The 21,860-nt window shown below is 38.6% G+C and overlaps 1 protein-coding gene across 2 annotated transcripts in view; it reads left to right on the top strand.

The window, feature by feature from the left end:
* Positions 1-21,860, top strand: part of KLHL13 (kelch like family member 13) — a 398,101-nt gene that overhangs the window by 91,920 nt on the left and 284,321 nt on the right. The window contains exons 3-4 of one of the 2 annotated variants that reach the window (XM_070605998.1): positions 4,795-4,984; positions 5,130-5,259. The gene's annotated coding sequence lies outside the window, so the exon portion shown is untranslated. Of the gene's footprint in view, positions 1-4,794; positions 4,985-5,129; positions 5,260-6,044; positions 6,112-21,860 lie in introns of those variants that run through there. The other variant, XM_070605989.1, reaches the window with a different exon arrangement.

Below are 21,860 nucleotides of genomic sequence, written 5' to 3'. Positions count from 1 at the left end.
CACCCTTTGTGCCCACCCCCCACCACCCCTTTCCCCTGGTAACCACCAATCAGTTCTCTTTGTCTGCATGTTTAACCTCCACCTATGAGCGGAGTCGTACAGAGTTTGTCTTTCTCTATCTGGCTTATTTCACTTAACAGAATACCCTCAAGGTCCATCCATGTTGTTGTGAATGGGATGATTTTATCCTTTTTTATGGCTGAGTAGTATTCCATTGTATATATATACCATATCTTCTTTATCCCATCATCAGTTGATGGGCACTTAGGTTGCTTCCACGTCTTGGCTATTGTAAATAATTCTGCAATGAACATAGGGATGCATGGGACTTTTGGAATTGCTGATTTCAAGTTCTTTGGATAGATACCCAGTAATGGCCTGGCTGGGTAATATGATATTTCTATTTTTAATTTTTTGAGAAATCTGCATACTGTTTTCCATAGTGGCTGCACCAGTTGGCATTCCCACCAATAGTGTATGAGAGTTCCTTTTTCTCCACAACCTCTCCAACATTTGTCACTTTTTGTTTTGTTTATTTTTGCTAATCTAATGGGTGTAAGGTGATATCTTAGTGTAGTTTTGATTTGCGTTTCACTGATGATTAGTGATGAGGAACATCTTTTCATGTGCCTATTGGCCATCCTTATATCTTCTTTGGAGAAATGTCTATTCATGTCCCCTGCCCATTTTTTGATCGGGTTGTTTGATTTTTTGTTGTTGAGTTGTGTGAGTTCTTTATATATTATGGAGATTAAGCCTTTGCTGGATATTTAACTTGTAAATATTTTTTCCCAATTAGTGGGTTGTTTTCTTGTTTCAATCCTGTTTTCTCTTGCCTTGAAGAAGCTCTTTAGTCTGATGAAGTCCCATTTGTTTATTCTAAGAAAGAGTTCATTTTTAATAAACTGTTTCAATTTTACATTGAAATCTCTGATCCATTTGGAATTTGTACGGTTTGTGGTATGAGGAATGGACCTAGTTGTATCTTCTATTTGGAAGATTGAAAGGCAAGGTAGGAAACAGGATTGAAGCTTCAAACTATTGGAGATATGAATTAATGGAATCATTAAGTTTCATTCACAGAAGACACAATTAGACCTACCACCCCTGTACCGTGTGTTTGTTATACCACTGCTGTTATACTCTCTACTCTACTCCCATAGATAGGAAACACTGCTCAACAGGAAGCCCTGTAGCCTAGTCACTTCTCAAGGTCAAGCTGAATGTATATTACTAAGGCAGGGGATGTTGACCCAAAGATTCTCCTGGTTTATCTTACAGTTAGGATGTTGATAGTACTTTCACTGTGTGGTAATACATTAGAATCTGCTTTCTGGAGATGCTGATTAATAGTTATCTGTTTATTTGAACCCTTATTGGACAACTAAAACTCTTTTTACAGGATAACTGTTAATAAGCAGAATTGCACTGACAGAAATAGGACATGCAAGATTTGATGGAAAAGAGAGACAGGAAAAGTTCTGGAGAATGGAGTCATGGGGGCACACGGTCTTGCCCTGGGAGGTTCTAGCTACTCTTAACATTTTGTGCAGAATTATTGCTCTTGCTAAAAAAGTAAAAAAATATACACACACTCACAGACACACAAGTTCGTCCTGCCAACCAGCGGTGTCAGTGATCAAATGCATATCACATTCTTTGATCTTTCACCACCCTGCCCTCCCCTTTCTGTTACATAAAGCATACCAAACTCCCCAGCCCTGCACCAATATTGTGTTTCAGTCCCTCACCAGAGAACTCCATCTTGAAATGGCTTCCAGTTAGCTTATGTCAAAGAATAGTTGAAGATATTTGAGACATAGTCACCAAAATGTTAACCATACACTCCCTCAGCGTCTCTGAATACAGTTGGACACAATACCTGTGACTTTTGTTAAGAGGTATAGAGAAGTGGTCACATAAAGTAATTATGCATCGTTCAGAGAATGATATGTTGAAAATAATTGCAATACTTATTGTCTTTTAACTAAGAACTCTAAGAAAAATGCCATCTAGAATTTAGTACCAGGACAAAGTTTGTTTCCATGGAGGAAATGGAGTTGTTGAGGCAGCAAGCACTGTAGATTATTATTTATTGGCTTGGCTTGGCTGGTTTTGGTTCTCAGGATGCTCATCCCTGGTTCCTGATAAATTCTCTTTTCCTATCTCTATTAAAGTTTTTTTTTTTTTTGAGGAAGATTAGCCCTGAGCTAACATCTGCTGCCAATCCTCCTCTTTTTGCTGAGGAAGACCGGCCCTGAGCTAACATCCGTGCCCATCTTCCTCTACTTTTTATATGTGGGACGCCTGCCACAGCATGGCTTGCTAAGCGGTGCCGTGTCTGCACCCGGGATCCAAATCGGCAAACCCCGGGCCGCCAAAGCAGAACATGCGCACTTAACCGCTGTGCCACTGGGCCGGCCCCTCTATTAGACTTTTAACATATGTTATTTATATCTTTATTTTCACCATCTTTGGTGCATGTATCCTTGCATTATTTTCTCTTACTATATATCGTATGAAATTCTTTCAGAAGCAAGTAGACTATAAATAGTAAATAAATTTAAAATAAATAAGTAAATAGATAAATAAACAAACCAGACCTTTTCTAGGGTGAAGTGATGTTTACTTAAACATTTCTCATATGGATTTGACACTTGGCTGGACTGCTACTCTTGACCTGGGCATCCCAAACTACAGAAGGATATTTTTATCCTTACTCAATTTTTACAGGCTTCTAAGTCTAGAATGGAGTGATGACTTTTCCTCTTTTCTTTTCTTCTTTTTTGGGGGTGGCAGGTTGTTGCATCTTTAATCTTGGACTCTTTGATTAACAACTCATCTTCAGTTGTAGAAAATAATGCCTGATGCAAGCAGACTGAGATCTTGTCAGAGGGGAGTGTTGAGTGTTCACATAAGCCGCTTGCTTCATGTATCATGTTAATGTGCCAAAGAGTTACTGTTGGAACAGGTGATCTTAAGCATCAAGAAAAAGATAGGAGAGATGTGAGGGGGCTGAGAGCCAGGGAAGCTGGCAGTAATAGTGAGCAGGTGGGAAGAGACTAAGGGGAGGAGAGCTGAAGGCTCTAAGCGGTGTGTGTAGCAGAGGGATCCAGTTATTGGGGCTGGATCAGAACTACATTCACTGAAGTAAGCAAGTAAAATAACAAAAGAGAATAAATAAACCCTCTTCACATAGAGTAAGTATTCCCACCTTTCAATGTTCCAGCTCCCAAGTAACCTCCTCCTGAGTTGTTTTCCTGTGTCTCTCCTCCTCCCCTTGCCAAGGCAGAAATAGTCTCTGCTTTGTCTGACATTGTGTAGCACATTGTTCATATTGCTTTTCTGGTGCTTACCACATTTTACTGTATCTGTGGATGTCTGTCTTTCCCTCCTTGATGGTGGTTTGTTCACCTTTATCACCTACAGGCCTGGCTCTTTCCCTGGACTTGTAAAGTCATTAATAAGAGTTTGTTGAATAATGAGTGTCACGATGAGTAATGGTGCAGACTGAATCCATACTGCCTATTCAGTGTTGATTGGTTTCTCACACTAATGGGCCTGACTATTGGTATATAAAAGAGTAGGGTACCCTGAAACCACCATTTCTCCCATTAAATTGTCCCAGACCTCCAGGCCCGATAGGTCTCAAAATCTTTTAGACTGTGTACGGAATGGAGCCACCTTGGGCTGGTTAAAGATCTCTTGATGCTTTGGAAGCTGTGATCCTTGTGCCTTGGTAGGCATTAGACTTTGGGGAAGGAATATTGTTTTTCAGGCCATTGCCACACTTATTTACCAGATGGCATGGAAAGACTGAAATGCCTCTTCTCTCCACCTCCATGTTAACTTTACTTCAGAAGGGGTAACAGCTTTTGTTTTGACTAAACTTGGCCAAAAGCTCTATTCAGTGAAAGCCTCCTGGCCTGCAGTCAACTTTTTCTTACAATGGGACCACTAACTTGGTCTTCCTGATTATCATTCACCAACTTTGCCACAAACTCTGCCTCTCTCTATGTGACGGCTCTGGTGCTCTTGAATGAGCCCAGTCCACATTTCTTTCTCCTTTGGGTGAAGGGAACAGCATTTTCTTTTTATCTCCAGTACTGCTTCACTGGAAAGGTACAGAAGTGGAGATTTAGATGGCTATAGTCTTGTGAAAGGGACTTCCTTGAGAGGCAAGTAAATGTTTCCTCACGTGATATTTGTCCCCAGAGTCACTGTCTTAGGAGCAATGAGGTTTTTGTATCTGTCATAATATTTCTGAAGATCTTAAGAACCCCCATTTCCTCACACTGGGCCAGACTTCTGCACCTTCGTGAAGTAGACTAGGTTGTGGGTGCCCCTGGCCTCTCACTTTCCAGAACTTCATGCCTCCAGCCCCTAAGGCACTGGCTTATCAAAGTATGTTTGCAGGAAAGGATCTTGAATAGATCCTTCATCTCTTATTTGCATTAAAGTATCAATGTCATCTTTTTTCCAGGATTATTTTCATATTAAGTCTTACCTCCATTTGTTGAATAAATGGCTTCCCGTCCCCTGCCTTTTTTTTCCCCCTTCAAATTCAGGCACCAAGAAGTAATTAGAGGAGAGATTGGGAGGTAGGTGGCAATTTTCTGGGTATCTTTGTCATCTTAGTTAGGCCATTGCATATTCCATCTAAGTGTCCTGTTAAGTAGAAGATCTAGAAATAGTAGTCAAATTTCCCAAACCCAAGTATAATGCCCTATACACCTCAAAAACTACTAAGTAAAACCCATAGCTTTTAGGGGTAAAGATCACGTTCTCTTGCAGAGTCTGCCCCCTCAAGAATGTCTTTATAATTTAATCGGTCACTGCAAGCTGGACATTGCTCCAAGGCAAGCAAATGCTGCCATGTCATTGAAGATTGGGTCACTGACTGAGATATGTATCCTGAAACACGAAGATGGAGCAATGGAGTCATGAGCCAAGGAATGTGGGCAACCTCCAGAAGCTGGAAAGGGTAAGAAAATGGATTATCCCCTTGATCCTACACAAGGAATTCAGCCCCTGCTGGCACCTCGATTTTAGGACCTCTGACCTCCAGAACTGTAAGATAATTAATGTACATTGTTTTAAGCCACTAAGTTTGTGATGATTTGTTACAGCAACCACAGAAAATGAATACAGAGCTCATGCTTTGGATTACCAGGCCTTGCTGTCTTGGATGCCTACAAAATGAGAGCTTATGGAATTACTGAGCCATCGTAAGGAAAAACAGAGAAACATGGCTGTTTGGTAGGTACAAAACTAATTACCATAGATGTGTAATTCATACCCATCAGTAGGAGATACTTAGTTTTGCTTTTCACCTTGAAATATTATTAGAAGATTTTGGATCATCTTTATTTATTTATTTTTGATTTTTTGTGAGGAAGATTAGCCTTGAGCTGACATCCCCCACCAATCCTCCTCTTCTTGCGGAGGAAGATTGGCCCTGAGCTAACATCTGTGCTCATCTTCCTCTACTTTATATGTGGGACACCTCCCACAGCATAGCTTGATAAGTGGCACATAGGTCTGCACCTGGGATCCAAACTGGTGAACCCTGGGCCGCTGAAGGGGAGCACACGGAATTAACCAGTACGCTCCCAGGCCAGTCCCTTGGATCATGTCTAGAAAACATAAGAGAGAGGGAGAGTGATTCACTTTACTCAAAACTGATCCTTTGAAATTATTATAGTTACTGTGGTATCCGGTATCCATCCACTAGATGTCAGGAGAGACATTGTCAAGGCTCCTTCCGATTGCTTCAACCTTCTACTCAGGAAGCATTCCTGATGAAACTGAAAAGCAAACAAGTGCGAAAACTCTACAGTAATAGACATGTAAAATGCAGACAGGATACAATAAATATTCTAAATCATTTTTCCGGAATAGGTACAACATATACTGATAGTCTGTGTTCTCAGGAGGCCAAATGAAATATTGCCAGCTCTTTTAAACAGTTTATGGTGACTCACAGAGAGTATTCCGGGCATTAACCAGTGGCCTGAGGCTTAACCTGTACTTTTTGCACTTTCAAACAACACTTCACCCGGAACGTTTCTCAGAAGCCTAGCACAAGGGAATTTTATTTGCTGGTTTTGTGTAAGTTAGATCATTTTTGTGGCTCTTTATACCTATTTCTGGCTGCCTTAGTGTTCATGGGAAAGAAACCATTGTGTCTTCAGTAATATTTAATTTGGTTATTTAGAAGATTTAAGCAATTTGCCCTAGATTCTGTCTGGTCTCTGTTCTCAAACTGACTAGCTTGGTTCTGATTAACTACAGTTTTCCTTTTAAGTTCCACTTCTTTTGGTTTGCTCCTGGATCACACTGAGTGAGTTTGGTAGAGAAGCAAAGAAAGGTTAGCCTCTAGTAAGGATCATAAATAAAAAGGTTAAAGGCAGTGATGTTGTTAGATGACTCATCAGCATGGCATTGGGGTCAAGAGAGCAGAAGCAAAAACAACAAAGAAAGTAAAATACTTCCTCCTCACCTGTGGGGTGTGTGTGTGTATTTGTGTGAGTGTGCGTAGTGGATTGATTCCCAGGGGAAAAAAAAGTGAAGTCACAGATTCTTGCATGGCATACCTGACCAAAAGTCACCAAAGAACTACCCATTGGTTGTCTAAACAGCCTGGATCAATAAATTGGATCAGAGCTCCTAACCAGGTTATGTCTATACCAAATACAGTGGAAAGCTCACTTCTTTAATCTCTCTTACTACACCTTGGTGTCATTAGTATCATGCAGTTTTTTCAGATAACATACTTTTAGTCCTTTTTATGGTGTATTAAACTTTCTGAGTTTATTTTTTCTATTCGTGAGCATTGCTGAATATTTCTTACCTTATATCTGTAGAGATTTCTGGATTTTCTTCCCTCCTAACTTATGCATGCTCTTAGATCACGTTTGTTTAACTTTCTTAAATCATCTGTGGTAGCTTAACATTCTCCTCCTGTATTCTAAGGAATCAGTGACCCTGTCCCTCATCCTCAGGCTTAAGCTTCCATACATTCATCTAGAGCTTGTCGAAACATGGATATTTGCAGCTATTATCCTCCCCTATATCTACCTTTTTTAGTGTTCTTTAACTTTTGTTCATTTTTAAGTAATTGATTTTTGAATAAGTAATGCATTCACATGGTGCAAAACCCAAGCAGTAAAAAGAAATAAATGTTTTTTAAAAGAACCTCAAAAACTGAAAAGTTCTCCTTCTATCCTAACCCCAGCCATTCAATTCCCTTTCCCAGAAGCAATAACTGTTATCAATTTCTTGTTTATTCTCTAAAGATATTCTAAGCATTTATACAATATAAACAATAACCTACTTTATATACTTTTCTACACCCAACTTTTTTCATTTAGCATGATTTTGGAGGTAGGTCATATCAGTACATGTAGAAATGCCTGATTCATTGTTTGGATGAACCATAATTTGCTGATGGGCATCTAGATGGTTTCTAATCTTCTACTATTACAAACATTGTTCTAATACATATCTTTATAAAGTCTTTTTGCACATGTGGGAGTCTATCTGTAGCATAAGTCCCCAGAAAGGGAATTGCTGGGTCAAAGGGTAGGTGCATTTTTAGTTTTGACAGAAATTGCCAAATTGTCTCCACTGAGATCAAAAGAATTATTAATCCCATCAGCAATGTATGGCAGTGCCTATTTCATCACGCTATTGCAGTAGAATGTGTTATCAAAATTTTGATCTTTCTTTATCTTTCTTTATCTGAGATACATTATAGATCTATATATTCTAGATTTAGTTTGCATTTCCCTTGTGAGTGAGATTGAACATATTTCATATGTTTAAAAGAAATTTCTATTACCTTTTTTAGTAATTATTTATACTAATCCATTGCCCAATTTTTAATTGGGTTTGATTAATCTCATTGATTTGTAGGAGCACTTTATATATTGAGGAAAATAGTCCTTCATCTTTGGTGTGTGTTGCTATTTTTTCCAGTTTGTGTTTTGATTTCCTGATAATGGTTTTTTGTGATGCAGTATTGTTACATTATATAGTCAAGTTAATCAATCCTTGCTTTTGTGGCTTCTGGGTTGTATGGCATCTTAGGTCTCTTCCTCCCTGGAATTATTAAAAATTTCCACCATATTTTCTTCTAGTATTTTTATGGTTCTATCATTTCAGATTTAAATATTTAATCCATTTGGCATAAGGAATGACATAGTGATTTAATATTCCAAATACACTTTTTAACCACCATTTCCACCCTGATTATGTAATAAATAGCTGCTTATTATAAAAAATTTAGAGATGCAGAAAAGCAAAAAAAATCACCTATCATTCCATTACCTAGCGCTAACTAGTGTTAACGAATTGTATTTTCTTTTTCCCCATGTATATATAGAAACATGGCTCTTTTTTCTTACAAAATCAGGATCATATTATGTATGCAGTTCAGTATCCTGCTCTTTTTAAAACTTAATATTATATCATGAGAAAATTTCCCCTGTCAAGTGTGCTTACCCTTGGAATATGAGTGCTTTTGTTGTCTATCTGAGTCTGCCCCATCTGCATCTATTTTGAGGCTTAGTCTGAAAGCTCTTGAGTGATAGACACTGTTTCTCTACAAATGGTTATGATTCGTCTTTGGAAAGTCTCATTTTTTATGGACATCTAGTAAATGCTCATTAATAATATCATGCTTTCCCTTCTATCATTCAAATTCTTGACTAAAAGTTAAGTGCAAACATACTTAATTTGAGACCAAATTCTATTCTTTATATCATGCTCCATGAATAAATCACAGTACTGTATGTCAGGTAAGTATTCAGTAATATTTTGATATAATACCATTTTGACATTGAACAACATCAAGTCATTGTTTTCTGTGGACAATTTACTATTAAGTTTATATATCATTTAATGGGGTAATCATTTAATAATTACTTAAGCAGACAATGCAAAGGGGATATGGTGGGAAGAGATTTGATTTCTGATGGGTGAGTAATAAAGTCTTCAGGGAACAAGTAGTATTTGATATGGATCTGGATGGAATTTGACAGATGGAGATAGAGGTGGAAAGGGCAAGACCTTTCTGGCAAAGGGGATAACATGTGCTAGAATTCACAAGTGCGGATGTACCAGGTATGTTCAGCAAATTGTCAGTAGTCCAGTTTGGTTGGTGCACCGGTTGCATGAGTGGGAATAGGGAGAGATTAGGTGTAAAAATTAACTTTGCAAATGCAAACCTTAATGAAGGTTGTGAAATGCAGGCTGAGGAGTTGCTGCTTCTCTAGGCGTTAGAGTGATGAAAGGTTTTTCACTTTTTACTGTGGAAAATGTTAGACACATACAAAAGTAAACAGAGCAATGTGGCAACTCCCCATGTGGCCACCACCCTGCTTCGTCTACATGCCCCATTTCCACCATATTATTTGAAGGAAATCCCAGACTTTCTATCATTTCATACATAAATATTTCAGTATGTCTCTAAAATATAAGGATTCTTTACAAAAACATAACTATGATACCAAAACATAACCATATCTAAAAGAACTGACAGTATTTCCTTGAAATGATTTAAGAGTTTTCAAGAAGGCATGACCTGCCCAGTGCAGTGCTCAACCCAGAAAAGAATATGGTTGTTCCTCCAAGTACAAAATATCGTGTTATTTAATTGAGTAAACGATGTTATGTAGAGAGTTACCTAAATGCAGATGACAGAAATAAACCATTTTTTATGAGTGGTGAATGCTGTAAGTCACTTCACTGACACAAAATCATTTAGAGATTCTTGTTTTAAAGCATGCAATTATGTCAGAAACAGAGCTTGGAAATGATGTTTCTCAGAAGGGAAAATGGCATAGTCAATTTTTATTAAAGTAAAACTGACAAAATAATTTTTTCAACCTTTTAAAGTCTTTCATAGAAATGTCCATGAAATGACAAGGGGTCCATTTCTTTCAATCTTACACACCTTTGCCTGGAACTGTCCAAGAAAGAACAATTTTTTTAAAGACTAAGTTTAAGGAGAGATAATTAAAGGAAAGGAAGAAAATAAATAGCTCAGCATCCCAATAAATTATGTCCTTCTAAAGAAATTGCATTATATTACAACAGATTATTATCTGGGAGCTGGTTGGAAAAGTGCTGCTATCATGGTGGAAATGCAATTACGTTGTGTTGGATGTTGATGAAGAGAAGGCCATGGAAACCCAGAAGCTTCCTTATTCCCCTGGGTGCCTTCATCCATGTGACATTAGCCACCTGGAGCCCTGTTTGTTCAGTTGCCCATCTGATAGAATATCCAGTCTCCTCATTTCCTGTGCTGTGGAAAATTATTCTATTTAGCAAGTGACTGAACCCTTCTTTGGAATGGAAATTGCTGATGTATTCGAGACAATGTATTTGGCTCAAAGCAAAGATGAGTCTGAGATTCCTTTTTCTAGCAGACCTTGCCCAAAGCCTGCTGATTTTTTTTTTTTAAGACAACAGAGGTTCTCAGTGTGTTTGGTAGAGCAGAGGTTGTTTGAAAAGGTAAATGGTTTCCTTATTTTAACTTTATTTTCTGAAGACTTACTTTTCTCTAACAAGAAAAGAGAGGGAAAAAAGCAGCTGTTAGAATAACTGTCTCTACTGCTAAATTTTGATTGTAATTCAGCTCCTCTGAGAGGTCACAAAGCCATTAAAATCTAAGAGGACGACTGCATATTATAGTGAGATGCTGATCCTTGTGCTGAATGACTTTCAGTTCAAGATAGGTGGAAGATGGGATATGCGCACTTCTTTTTTAATTTGTACTTTCTTTGCAATATGGTAGTCCCAGTGAGAAAAAGAGGCTTCTGAGTGTAGGAGGTAGAACTTGGCATATATTTTATCTTTCCTCATTTTCTCATTCTAACAGCTCTTGCTTTTGCTCTTCAGGCTATGGCTTGTTCTCTATTTTTCTGTTGCTAACTACGTTAAGTTTATGCAAACCTAGCTCCCCTGTTGATAAGGCTCACTCGTCCTTTTGTCTAGCATGGATATGGAGCAAACATTTCAACAGATTAGACTAGATAGATCTAGAATTGCTGAATCTGTTGTTTAAACTTCGAGCAATCTTAACTGGCCTCTCTGGAAGATGACCAGAAGGTTGAAGGATACAAAGAAGACCTTTGAGAGTTCAAAAGAAGTATCACAGAGACCATGGACTTTACCCTGTGGGAGAAGCATCAGAAGAGGCAGTCAGATCTTAACTTTAATCAGTAACCTTAATTTGTACACAATTCTAATAGACTTCGTTATCTGGCTTGCTGGCCCACAGCAAATTAGATGAGAGGCTATTAGCAGCAGGTCCACTGAGAACCAGCAAAAAGAACAGGCAAAGGTTTAAATGCAAGGGAGGAGTAAAATTTTAAAAGATAGATACAAAAAATGAGAAAAGCTCATCAATCTGAGGCCATTGAGTGAAGGGAGAAACAGCCACATGGGCCACAATAGCTTTAAGCACATCTCCACCTTTGAGAATAGGAACTTTCTTGCCTCTCCATATGTATTCCCAGCACTTAGCCCATAAAGTAGTATAAAATAGACACTTAGCTTTTTTTGGAAGGTAGACGTGGAAGCAGGATCGCAGTATAATCCAATAGTGCTTATAAGGCTAAACTCAAGTCATCAAAAAATAATTAGATTATATTCCTTCTACTCTGATTAAGAAGGGAAGAAAAAAAATTCCTATTTCAAAGAATTTTTAAATTTAATTAATTTATTTTTTATGGCAGTAACATGGGTTTATAACATATAAATTTCAGGTGTACATTATTATATTTAGATTTCTGTGTAGATTACATCCTGTTCACCACCCAAAGACTAATTACATACAATCCATCACCACATACATATGCCTAATCACCCCTTTCGCCCTCTTCCCTCCCCCCTTCCCTTCTTGTAACCTCCAATTCAATCTGTGTATCTATGTGTGTGTTTGCTGTTGTTTTTATCTTTTGCTTATGAGTGAAATCATACGATATTTGACTTTCTCCCTCTGATTTATTTCACTTAGCATAGTACCCTCGAGATCCATCCATGTTGTCACAAATGCCCGGATTTCATTATTTCTTATGGCTGAGTAGTACTCCATTGTGTATATATACCACATCTTTATCCATTCATTTCTTGATAGGCACCTAGGTTGCTTCCAAGTCTTGGCTATTGTGAATAATGCTGCAATTAACATAGGGGTGCATGTATCTTTATGCATTTGTGTTTTCACGATCTTTGGATAAATACCCAGCAGTGGAATAGCTGGATCATATGGCACTTCTATTCTTAAGTTTTTGAGGAATCTCCATACTGTTTTCCATAGTGGCTGCAGCAGTTTGCACTGCCACCAACAGTGTATGAGAGTTCTCTTTTCTCCATATCCTCTCCAACACTTGTTGTTTTCTGTCTTGTTAATTATAGCCATTCTGATGGGAGTAAGGGGATATCTCATTGTAGTTTTGATTTGCATTTCCCTGATAGTTAATGATGTTGAACATCTTTTCATGTACCTGTTAGCCATCTGTATATCTTCTTTGGAGAAATGTCTGTTCAAATCTTTTGCCCATTTTTTTTTAATTTTAATTTTTTAAGATTTTATTTTTCCTTTTTTTCCCCAAAGCGCCCCGTTACACAGTTGTGTATTTTTAGTTGTGGATCCTTCCAGTTGTGGCATGTGGGACGCCACCTCATCATGGCTTGATGAGCAGTGCCATGTCCGCGCCCAGGATTCGAACCGGTGAAACCCTGGGCTGCTGAAGCAGAACGCGAGAACCTAACCACTCGGCTACCGGGCTGGCCCCAATGTTTTGCCCATTTTTATATTGGGTTGTTAGTATTTTTGTTGTTGAGATTTATGAGTTCTTTGTGTATTTTGGATATTAACACCTTATCTGATGTATGATTTGCAAATATCTTCTCCCAATTGGTAGGTTGTCTTTTTCTTTTGTTAATGGTTTCCTTTGTTCTGCAGAAGCTTTTTAGTTTGATGTGGTCCCATTTGTTTAGTTTTTCTGTTGTTTCCCTTGCCAGGTCAGACATGGTACCTGAAAATATGCTGTTAAGACTGATGTCAAAAAGCTTGCTGTCTATGTTTTCTTCTAGAAGTTTCATGGTTTCAGGTCTTACATTCAAGTCTTTAATCCATTTTGAGTTGATTTTTATGTGTGGTGTAAGATAACGGTCTCCTTTCCTTCTTTTGCATGTGGCTGTCCAGTTTTCCCAACACCGTTTATTGAAGAGACGCCTTTCACCATTGTATGTTCTTGGCTCCCTTGTTGAAAACTAGCTGTTCATCGATGTGTGGGTTTATTTCCAGGCTCTCGATTCTGTTCCCTTTATCTATGTGTCTGATTTTGTGCCAGTACCATGCAGTTTTGGTTACTATAGCTTTGTAGTATATTTTGAAATTAGAGAGTATGATACCTCCAGCTTTGTTCTTTTTTCTCAGGATTCCTTTGGCTATTCGGGGTCTTTTGTTGTTCCATATAAATTTTAGGGTTCTTTGTTCTATTTCTGTGAAAAATGTTGTTGGAACTTTGATAGAGATTGTGTTGAATCTGTAGATTGCTTTAGGAAGTATGGACATTTAACTATCTTCATTCTTTCAATCCAAGAAAACAGAATATCTTTCCATTTCTTTGTGTCTTTTCAATTTCTTTCAACAATGTTTTACAGTTTTCAGTGTACAGATCTTTCACCTATTTGGCTAAGTTTATTCCTAGATATTTTATTGTTCTTGTTGCAATTGTAAATGAGATTGTATTCTGAATTTCTCTTTCTGCTACTTTTTGTTAGGTATAGAAACATAAGTGATTGTTGTATGTTGATTTTGTATCCTCCAACTTTGCTTGACTCATTTCTAAAAGCTTTTTGGTGGAATCTTTAAGGTTTTCTCTATATAAAATCATGTCATCTGCAAATAGTGACAGTTTCACCTCTTCCTTACCAATTTGGATCCCTTTTATTTCTTTTTCTACCTGATCGCTCTAGCTAGGACTTCCAATATGATGTTAAATACGAGTCTTGAAAGTGGGCATCCTTGTCTGGTTTCTGTTCCTAGAGGGATAGCTTTCAGTATTTCTCCACTGAGAATGATATTAGCTGTGGGTTTGTCATATATGGCCTTTATTATGTTGAGGTCCATTACTTCTATACCCAGTTTATTCAGCGTTTTTATCATAAATGGATGTTGTATCTTGTGAAATGCTTTCTCTGCATCGATTGAGATGATCATGTGATTTTTATTCTTCATTTTGTTAATGTGGTGTATCATGTTGGTTGACTTGCAGATGTTGAACCATCCCTGCTTCCCTGGAATAAATCCCACTTGATCATGGTGTATGATCTTTTTAATATATTGTTGTATTCGATTTGCTAGTACTTTGTTGAGGATTTTTGCATCGGTGTTCATCAGTGATATTGACCTGTAATTTTCTTTGTGTTGTCCCTGTCTGGTTTTGTTATCAGGGTAATGTTGGCTCCATAGAATGAGTTAGGAAGCTTCCCCTCCTCTTCAATTTTTGGAAGAGTTTGAGAAGGGTAGGTATTAAGTCTTCTTTGAATGTTTGATAGAATTCACCAGGGAAGACATCTGGTCTTGGACTTTTATTTTTTGGGAGGTTTATGATTAGTGTTTTGATCTCCTTACTGGTGATTGGGCTATTCAAATCTTCTATTTCTTCTTGATTCAGTGTTGGAACGTTGTATCATTCTGAGAAATTATCCATTTCTTCTAAATTATCCAATTTGTTGGCATATAGCTTTTCATAGTATTCTCTTATTATCTTTTTTATTTCTGAGGTGTCCATTGTAATTTCTTCTCTTTCATTTCTGATTTTATTTATTTGAGCCTTCTCTCTTTTTTTCTTGGTTAATCTAGCTAAAGGTTTGTCAATTTTTTTTTATCTTTTTAAAGAACCAGCTCTTGGTTTCATTGATTTTTTTTCTATTATTTTTTTTTAGTCTCTATTTCATTTATTTCTCCTCTGATTTTTATTATTTCCTCCCTTCTATTTTTTGGGGGGGTTTGTTTGTTCTTTTTCCAGTGTCATGTCTGCACCTGGGATCCGAACCAGCAATCCTCGGGCCACCGCAGCGGGATGTGTGAACTTAACCACTGTGCCACTGGGCCAGCCCCAGGTCTTATTTTTTTTCAATTTGTTTTTTATTGAGGTTATGATAGTTCACATCATTGTGAAATGTCAGTTGTACATTATTATTTGTCAGTCACCATATAGGTGTGCTCCTTTACCCTTTGTGCCCACCCTCCAACCCTTTCCCCCTGGTGACCACTAAATAGTTCTCTTTGTTCACGTCTTTATCTTCCACATATGAGTGGAATCATACAGTGTTTGTCTTTCTCTGTCTGGGTCTTATTTTCTTTTATCTAATCAGACACCTTGTGCCTTTTGATTGGAGCATTTAGTCCACTGACATTTAAAGTAGCTACTCATTAAGTATGTACTTATTGCCATTTTGCTACTTTTTTTCTGAGTGTTCTGGTAATTCTTTTCTGTTCCTTTCTTCTTCTCTTGGTCTTCCCTTGTGGTTTGGTAGCTTTCTTTACTATTGTGTTTGGGTTCCTTTCTCTTAATTTTTTGTGTATTTATTATAAGTCTTTGGTTTGTGATTACAATGAGGTTCATATATTATAACCTATGTATTTAACAATTTACATTAATTTGATGGTCTCTTTAGTTTGAGCTCTTTCTAAAAGCTCTACTCTTTTACTTCCCTCCCCCAACATTTTATGTTATTGATATCATATCTAACATCTTTTTTTGTGTATGTGTATTCATTACCCTCTTATCATGGAAATAGATAATTTTAGTACTTTTCTTTTGACCTTGATATTATCTTTATAGGTGGTTATCTGCTACCTCAATTGTATTTTTGCCTTTAACAGTGATTTTTTTGCTTTTTTTTTTATAATTTTCTTATTCCTATTTGTGGTCTTCTCTTTCCCACTTAAATAAGTCCCTTTAGCATTTCTTGTAAGAGTGGTTTCTTGGTGATAAAGTCCTTTTAATTTTTGCTTGTCTGGGAAGCTCTTTATCTCTCCTTCCATTCTGAATGATAACCTTGCCAGGTAGAGTACTCTTGGCTGGGTTTTTTCCTTTGAGCACTTTTATTTATTTATTTATTTATTTATTTATTTATGAGGAAGATTAGCCCTGAGCTAACTACTGTCAATCCTCTTTTTGCTGAGGAAGACTGGCCCTGAGCTAACATCTATGCCCGTCTTCCTCCACTTTCTATGTGGGACGCCTACCACAGTATGGCTTTTCCCAAGCGGTGCCATGTCCACACCCGGGATCCAAACCAGCGAAACCTGGGCTGCCGAGAAGCAGAACATGTGAACTTAACCACTGTGCCACTGGGCTGACCCCTCCTTTCAGCACTTTAAGTATATCACGCCACTCCCTTCTATCTTGTAAGGTTTCTTCTGAGAAGTCTGCTGATAGCCTTATGGGGTTTCCTTTGTATGTAAGTTGTTGCCTTTCCCTTGAAGCTTTTAGGATTCTCTTTTTAACTTTAATTTTTGCTATTTTAATTATAATGTTTCTTGATTGGGCCTCTTTAGGGGTTTATCTTGTTTGGTCCTTTCTGTGCTTCCTGTACCTGGATGTCTGTTTTCTTCCTTAGGTTAGGAAAGTTTTCAGCTACTCTTTCTTCAGGTAGATTCTCTGCCCCTTTGTTTCTCCTCCTTCTGGGGCAAATATAATACAAATGTTAGTGCACTTAATGTGGTCCCAGAGGTCAGTTAGATTGTTCTTGTTCTTTTAAATTATTTTTTCTTTTATCTGTTCAGTTTGGGTGATTTCTTCTAGTCTTTTGTCCTGCTCATTAGTCTGTTCTTCTGTATCATTTACTCTGCTATTGAGTCCTTGTATTGAATTTTTCGTTTCCAGTATTGTATTCTTCATTTCTGATTGGTTCTTTTTTATATTTTCCAGTTCTTTGTTGAAGTTCTCCCTGAGTTCATCCATTCTTCTCAGATCAGTGAGCATTCCTTATGACTTTTTGTTTGAACCCTTTGTCAGATAGATTGTTTATTTTTGTTTCATTTGGCTATTTTTCTCTGATTTTGTCCTGTTCTTTTGCTTGGAATGCGTTCCTTTGCTTCCTCATTTTGCCTCTTTCTCTGTGTTTATATCTATGTATTAGGTAGGTCAGCCATGTCTCCTGATCTTGGAGAGGTGGCCTTATGTCAGAGATGACTTATGAGGCCCAACAGTTTGCTTCTCTCTCATCACCAGTTCCAAATGTTCCAGGGGTGTCCTGTGTGTGGGCTCTGTGTGTCCTTCTGTTGTGGCAGGGTTGCTTTTGGTGCAGGTGACCAGGGAGGCTAGACTGTCCCCCTGGCTGGCTGGTTTTAATGCTCAGCTGCGTGTGGTTACTATGGAGCATTCAGTCACTGTATCGGATTTGGGGAGCTCTACCACAGTTGGCTGCAAAATGTAATCACACATTCCTGTTGCAGTTTTTCTGTTAAGTGAGTAGGCCCCCAGTGTGCCTGGTTGTTAGCCTCACAGGCTTACAATTGCTGTAGGCCCCTGACCTGCAAGGCTTTTGTCAGCTCTCTCAGGATTGCAGCTAAGTGGGGCTAGCCCGAGGCATGGAAGCACCCAATTGTGTCAGGCTTTGTAAGGTGAGGCTGATTCCCATGTGTGGCTGTTTGAGAAGCACAAGTCTTCTGCAGCTGACGATACCCACAGCCCACAGGGTCACATATATTGTCAACACAGTCCTGCCCTGTGTGCATGCACTAACCCCTTGAAACAGATCCAGTTGTCCCACTGCAGAGGCCCCACACAGTCCACCAATGGCCTACACACTCCACCTGCTCCTTATGCACACCCTGCCCCTCAGAGGTGGACACACTTGCCCAGCTGCAAAGGATCCAGGCACTCAGCTTATGCAGGCCCACAAGTTGCCTGAGGGCTTGTTATTGGGTGGGGTCAGTCTCTAAGATGGTCTCTCTGCCCTGGCTTAGCTGGGTTAAATCGGTGCTGTAGTGGCAGGGGCAGACACTGGGCTAACAGGTCAAGGGAGAAAGTCCAATGGTGTCTTCTCAGTGTCTGTGTCAGCACACCTGTACTAGGTCACTACAATGGATGCCACCAATGTCCCAGTCCCTGGAGACGTCTCGTCTCTCACTGAGATGCACCCAGAGCCTTTTAGGTGAGTCTCTTTTCATCAAAGGACTGTGCACTTTTCTTTCTGGTGATTTTAGGTTTCTTTCCAAAATGGGAGAATTTGTGTGTGGGCTGTTTAAGAGCTGGCTTCTTTTCTCTTATGTCCCTTAGCTTTTCTGGGGGTATTCCCTGTTGTTGTTAGTAGCCAGCAAAGCCAGATATTATGACACTTGTCTTGGCCGTGCTGAGTCCAAAAGATACTTATAGTGGTAATGCTCCCCTGCTTAGGTCTCACACTCCTCCAGGGAAGGCTGTGTAACTTAGGATTGCTCCTGGCCGGCCGTGATGTGCTGCAGCTCACGAAGGTAGCTTTTTTCTCTCCAGAAATGGATTTCTACCTGTTCCACCTCAGACTGGACTGTCCCTTGTTGCAGGGAATCTTTTTTTTTTAAATCTCTTTTTAACTTTTTTTATTTCTCCTTTTTCTCCCAAAGTCCCCAGGTATATAGTTGTGCATTTTTAGCTGTGGGTCCTTCCAGCTCTGGTATATGGGATGTGGCCTCAGCATGGTTTGATGAGCAGTGCCACATCTGCTCCCAGGACTCAAACTGGCGAAACCCTGGGCTGCCGAAGCAGAGTGCGCAAACTTAACCACTAGGCCACAGGGCCGGCCTCCTGGGAATCTTTTTATCCAGTTTTCAGTTCTCTCTCAGGGGTACTGGTTCCAAGAGTAGTTGTAAACTGATTGTGTCCATGCGACGAGGTGAGTTCAGAGTCTGCCTCTGCTGCCATCTTTTTTTTTGTTGTTTTTTTGGTTTCTAAAATTTATTTATTTATTTATTTTATAACATTGTGATGTTATTATAATGTACATCATTATATTTTGATTTCTGTGTAGATTACATCATGTTCACCACCCAAAGACTAATTACCATCCAACACCACAAACTTGTTCCTAATCACTCCTTTTGCTCTCCCCCCTCCCCCATTCCCCTCTGGTAACCACCAATCCAATCTGTGTCTCTATGTGTTTGTTTTTGTTTTTGTCTTCTATTTATGAATGGGATCATACGGTATTTGACTTTCTCCGTCTGATTTATTTCACTTAGCATAATACCATCCATCCATGTTGTCACAAATGGCCAAATTTCATCTTTTTCTATAGCTGAGTAGTATTCCATTGTATATATATACCACATCTTCTTTATCCATTCATCCTTTGATGGGCAACTAGGTTACTTCCCTGATATGTGTTTTTTTTATTGAGTTCATAATATTTTACATGAATGTGAGATTTCAGTTGTACATTATTTCTTGTCCATCATCATATATGTGCTCTCCTTCACCCCCAGTGTCCCCCCATCCCCCTTCCCCTGGTAACCAATGAACTGTTTTCTTTGTCCCAGTACTTTTTTATATTTCACATATGAGTGAAATCATCTGGTGTTTGTCTTTCTCAGACTGGCTTATTTCACTTGGCATAATTCCCTCTAGGTCCTTCCATGTTATTGCAAATGAGATGAATTTGTCTTTTTTCTGGCCGAGTAGTATTCCATTGTATATATATACACCACATCTTCTTTATCCAGTCATCTGTCAGTGGTCACTTGGGTTGCTTCCATGTCTTGGCTATTGTGAATAGTGCTGCAATAAACATAGGGGTGCATATGTTACTTTGGATTGTTGATTTCAAATTGTTTGGGTAGATACCCAGTAGTGTGATAGCTGGGTCATATGGTAGAGCTATTTTTAGTTTTTTGAGGAATCTCCATACTGTTTTCCATAGTGGTTCCACCAATTTGCATTCCCACCAGCAGTGTGTGAGGGTTCCCTTCTCTCCACACTCTCTCCAACATTTTTTATTTGTAGTCTTAGTGATTATAGCCATTTTAACAGGCATATGTTGGTATCTCAGCATAGTTTTGATTTGCATTTCCCTGATGATTAGTGATGTTGAACATCTTTTCATGTGTTTATTGGCCATCTATATCTCTTCTTTGGAAAAATGTCTGTTCATCTCCTCTGCCCACTTTTTCATTGGGCTGTTTCCTTTTTTATTATTCAGTTGTGTGAGTTCCTTATATATTATGGAAATTAACCCCTTGTGAGATATATGATTTGCAAATATTTTCTCCCAATTGGTGGGTTGTCTCTTTGTTTTGATCCTAGTTTCTTTTGCATTGCAGAACTATGCTGCTATCTTGACATTAGCCTCAGGAAGAAAGAAATTCCATGCTAAAAAATTTGATTAAAAGCACTTGGGTAAATATCAGGAGTAGGGTTGCTGGATCATATGGTAGGTCTATGTTTAACTTTATAAGAAACTGTTAAACTGTTTTCCAAAATGGCTGTACCATTTTGCATTTCCATCAGCAATGTTTGAGAGTTTTTGTTGGTCTGCACTTAGTATTATCAGTTTTTAAACATTTCCCTTATATAAAATGGTGTAATATTTGCATATAACTGACAGACATCCTCCCGCATGTTTTAATCATCTCTAGATTACTTATAATACCTAATACACTGTAAATGCTATGTAAATAGTTGTTCTACTCTATTGTTTAGGGAATAATGATGAGAACAAAATGTCTATACATGTCCAGTACAGATGCAACCATCGTAGGCCTTTCTATTCTTGGCTGGTTGAATCCATGCATGTGGAAGCCATGGATACAGAGGGCTAACTGTACCGTATGATTTTGGAAATGGCAAAAATACAGAGACAGAAAACAGATCAATGGTTGCCAGGAGCTGCAGGATGCGGGCAGGCGTGACCACAAAGCAGGCAGCATGAGGGAAATTTGAAGGTTGATGGAACTGTTCTATATCTTGATTTTGTTGGCAGTTTGTCAACATTCATAAAACTAATATAATGAAAGGTGAATTTTACTGTGTATAAATTATACCTCAGTTTTTAAAAAAGTGTTATCAAAAGAAAGTAAGCTTTAAATTTTGGAAAATACACTGCTGTGGCTACATTTCAGAGGGCATTCAATAAGCTAGAACATTCAATTAGTCATTACAATTCTATAAGAAGTTTAGCCCTGCCTTTAGGTGAACACAGGAACAAAATTTTAATCACCTGAATTTTAACTTGCAGAGAATTGTGAATGCAGTAGCATTAGGCCTTTGTTTAGCAGTGAGTTCTTCATGTGATGGTCAGATAGAATCATGGTGGAAGAAGAGGGAGGGAAAACCAGTCGTGAATAAATGAGCATTAGCTTCTCTGGCTTCTCCTTATTTTACATGCACACAGAAACAGACAGACAAATGTACATGCAACCTTTTCCTCCTCCTCCTGTGCATCATCGTCACCAGTCTGTCAGTCCATCCCTCACGTTGGAACCAAATCTTTTTATGATAGACACTCAACCAATAGCCCAGCCTCACTTCTGTACTTATTTCCTATGAACATTCCTACCTGTGTCAGTTTGCTCACATTGGTCCCTTTGCCTGATTTGCCCTACCCCCCCCGACTCCCTTAATCTCTGATAGGCAACGTTGAACCTATCTTTCAAGATCCAACTCAAGACCTGCCTACTCCATTAAGTCTTCTTTGATCAGTTTCTTCAGAAGTGAATATCTCCTCCTGTTATTTCGTAGAGTTGCAGAAAATGCTTATTGTGTTGACTACAAAGGCAGAACGGAAAAACAAATATGTGCGCATTTCAGAAGCTGTGTAAATATTGAATGATGGGCCTGGAACATTAACTTTGT

Source organism: Equus przewalskii, chromosome X (assembly GCF_037783145.1).
Source record: "Equus przewalskii isolate Varuska chromosome X, EquPr2, whole genome shotgun sequence".
Lineage (NCBI taxonomy): Eukaryota > Metazoa > Chordata > Mammalia > Perissodactyla > Equidae > Equus > Equus przewalskii.
Note: the sequence above shows the minus strand (reverse complement) of the source record. Positions and strands in the feature narration are given on the sequence as shown.